At 38.7% G+C, this 3,957-nt stretch overlaps 1 non-coding gene across 1 annotated transcript; it reads left to right on the plus strand.

The window, feature by feature from the left end:
• Positions 1–290: 290 nt before the first annotated feature.
• On the plus strand, positions 291–397 carry LOC112787629 (small nucleolar RNA R71). Its single transcript, XR_003195032.1, has one exon. It is a non-coding gene; the product is annotated as a small nucleolar RNA R71 (small nucleolar RNA).
• The last annotated feature ends 3,560 nt before the right edge of the window (positions 398–3,957 follow it).

Here is a 3,957-nt window from a genome sequence, read left to right on the forward strand (position 1 = left end):
AAGCTTGAGAAATTTGTTTCCCTTGGGTGATTTGTCTCAACAAGATTGTCATCTCACCGAGGGTCTTGGTCAAAATGGCATCCCCGGAGGGAGAAACTTTACTCAAAGCTTTTGGTTGTGGACTCCTTGCCCTTGAGTGCTGAGTTAAGTCTGCCAAGTCTGATATAACTTCCCATGCTTCTGCAGCGGTCTTGTTTTTGGTCAATGATCCTCCACTCGCGGCATCTAGGAGAAGCTTATCTTGGTGGTGCATTCCTTGACAGAAATAACTGATAAGAACCAACTCATCAATCCGGTGGTGAGGGCAAGCCTCCAGCAACTTCTTGAATGTCTCCCAGTATTCATACAAAGTCTCACCATCTCGTTGCACAATGCAAGAGATCTCTCTTCACAGCTTGTCTATTTTCTGAGGATGGTAGAACTTTTCCAAAAATTCTTTACGCAACAAGTCCCAATTGGATCTAACTTCACCAGATTGAGTATAAAACCACTCCTTTGCTTTTCCCTCCAAAGAGAAAGGGAAAGCGAAGACCAACACTGCGTCTTCATCCGCCCCATTTCTTCTCGCAGTTGCACATGCAACTTGGAAATCCTTTAGATGCTTCAGAGGATCTTCCCCAGGTAGTCCATTATATTTGGGAAGCAAGTTTATCATGCCAGACTTGAGCTCAAAATTTGGATCTAAAGCTGGATACAAAATTTGAAGTGGTTGCAAGTCAAGATCAGGAGCTCCGGCCTCCTTCAGGGTGATTCTTCCTGCCATGACGGTGTCACCTGAGTCACTCAAAGAGAATTCAGTACTCCCCACAGATGAATATAGAGTCTCCTCGTTGATTGGAGAATGATGGTCACAGATGGTTGGTGATAGTTACTCCTCAAGGGAACCCGATTTACTATTCACAAAAGCTAGCCGGCACCGAACTTGCCTTATATGAGTTAAAGTTCTTTCGATTTCTGGATCAAAAGTGGCCAAGCTCGGGTCTGGAAGCGACCGTGTCATTTAACTGAGGAGGCAATAAAACCATGCAATTATGAAAGGAAAAATAAAATTAGGTAAGTAAACAAGAACTAACTTAACAATCAACGGCTACTAAGACTAACTAAAGAGAAAAGTAGTATCTACAATTAATGCCAAGTAGCAAATCAAAAAAAGTATTTACACTATTCACATATTTACAACAACCAAAATTGTAGCACTCATTGCACTTAAAGTGAACTCCCTGGCAACGGCGCCAAAATTTGACGGAAGCCCCAAATGCATGGGTTAGGAACTTGATTATCCAAAATGGAATTGACGTTGTAAGTATAGTCATAACCCAACAAGTTGGCCATCAATTAAATTGGAAACTCACAATATGTGTCACAATTCAAAACTAATTCAAAACCGAGAGTATTTGACTCTCAAGTCGTCTCCCAAGGAGTACTTTAAAACAATGAGTGTGCAAATCTGGTTGTAGTGATCAAGGGGTTATCAATGAAGAAATGAATATATAAAGCAATAAAATAACATGCAAAATTGTAATGATTGAACTAATGAAGAAATTAAAGAACCGACTATATAATATAAACAAGTAAAGTATAAAAGAGATTAACATAGAAGTGTATGAAAGATTGAAAGCATAAAAAGAGTCTTGGCTTGGAGTGAGCTAAGGGTCCTTTCCTTGTTGGAACCACAACTATGACAATCATGATAGATTAGTCTCACTTGATCAACCCTCACATCGGAAATTAAGTTAAATGAGCATACGTGTTCTCAACCCACAAATCCTAAATTGCTTGCTAATTGCCTTAGCAACAAATTAGCGTTAGTGGGAACAAGAACAATTAACAATCCAAGGATTGAAACTGAATGTTGGACATTCCAACTCTAGGAACCCAATTTCTCACTTTACCCAAGCCAAGAGCCAAAAATTTAGCCTAAAATCATGTTTGACATTTTGTCAAACACTTGGTGGGCAAAAACCTTAAACATGGAGAAAATGAGAAAATGCTTGAAACTAAAAGCAACAATTGATCTCAATCAACAAGAATAACATAAGAAAGCATGAACAAACATCAAACATCAAATTTATCAACAAGAAATTGAAATTGCAAGAGAGAAGAAAAATTGAACTATAACTTGAATTAGAAGAAAGAGTAATGACAATTGATGCCAGGGCATCATAGCCTATTTTCTATGCTTTTTCACTAGATTTTGGTTTAGTTTTCATACAAATTTTGTTGATAAAGGAGCAAAAGAATAAAAAATCTCTGCATGAATCAAATCTCAAGCATAGGTGAATTTTAGTTAATATACAGGGTAAATATGCTGGAATAGATCACACTAAGTGAAGTCATGATTTTGAGCATTATTAGCATACTTAGTATAGTAGATATTATCTTGTATATTACTTTGATACACCTATTTATTTGTTGATAGGCAAAACAGAAGCAGAGAAGCAGGGGAAAGCAGAGTTGGAGAGCCAACTTTAGTGGCAACGTTGGAGTAAACGTTGGCAATGAACCAACGCTGTATGAAAAAAAATGAAGAAGGAACGTTGGAGGGAACGTTGGTGATCCAACGTTACCCCCAACGTGCGCGACAAGAGGCCTGGAAAAATCGATAGCCACGCGTACGCATGCTCCACGCATACGCGTGAGAAGTGCAAAATCAGAGGCCATGCGTATGCGTCACTCACGCGTACGCGTGAAAAGAAGAAAAATTGACAAGCCATGCGTACACCTCACCCATGCGTACGCGTGAGAAGTGAAGAATTGACAAGGCACGTGTGCGCGTCGTCCACGCACATGCATGGGTAGAACGTTGGCCCAGCAACGCTATCTTCAACGTTGATCTCAACGTTAAAGAAACAAGGGTCACACGTACGCATCACCCACGCGTACGCGTGACTAGAAAAACATTGGAGGGAACGTTTGCATGCCAACGTTGACGCAAACGCAGAAGATAGAGTCGGGGAGCAATTTTTAACGCTGCAACATTACTAAAGGCCCTAATACACCCCTGAATCATCCAAGCAAGCTGAGCCCATGAAACATCACTCAATCCAAGGCACAAGAAGCATCTAGATTAAGAAATTTTAATTCATTTTGTAATTTGTATTTTCATCTTTGTAAGCCTATATATAGGCAGTAGCTGGATTGGAGGACTCATTCTGGATTGGAAGGGAGTCCAGAATCATGCATCCACATCCCCTGACACACACCTTTCATGCACTTTTGTTTCTTTTCTTTTCTTTTCTTTTCTGTTTTTCTTATAGTTTAATTCTAGTTTGTAATTTCCATTATGAATTTAAAGTTTCCATTTCTGTTTGAATTCTAATTCTTCTTCCTCAATTTTCTGCATTTTATTTCTTCTATGTTAGAATAGAGCAATGAACTAAACTAACTCTTTTCGTTGGGTTAGAGAGCTCTATTGTTATTTAATGGATCAATTGTAATTTTCATCATCCTTTCTCTGTCTTTTCTCTTGGTCTTACTAAAAAGCTTTCGATCATAATTCAATTGAACAATTGTCTCGATAGAGAAATTGTTCATAATTGGATTTCCTCGGAACCTTGACAGAGGAATAAGGAAATCATGCTAGAAATGCTTTCTCACATTGGATTAGGTTGGGGGTTGGATGGATATTGTGGCATTTAATCCTACCAATACTTTGATCTATGAATGTGTGTGGTATAATCAGTGACCAAGCTTCATCTCTTCCCATGAACAATTAAACCAAGACATTGGGAAATTGTTCAAGCTTAGAGAGATTGGTGAGCCAAGACATTGGGATCCAATCACTTAAAATTGCCAAGAAGATCAATGAATGCATTGATTGAGGAAGAGATGAGGATGAACTTGATCCGGAGAATTGCAATATCTCTTGATCCCAATGTTCATTTTATTTTTCTTCTTTTACTTTCTGTCATTTATTTCCAGCACTTTACATTTATGTCAATTTACTTCTCTGCACTT

The sequence above is a fragment of the Arachis hypogaea genome, chromosome 20 (genome assembly GCF_003086295.3).
Source record: "Arachis hypogaea cultivar Tifrunner chromosome 20, arahy.Tifrunner.gnm2.J5K5, whole genome shotgun sequence".
NCBI classification, from domain to species: Eukaryota; Viridiplantae; Streptophyta; class Magnoliopsida; order Fabales; family Fabaceae; genus Arachis; species Arachis hypogaea.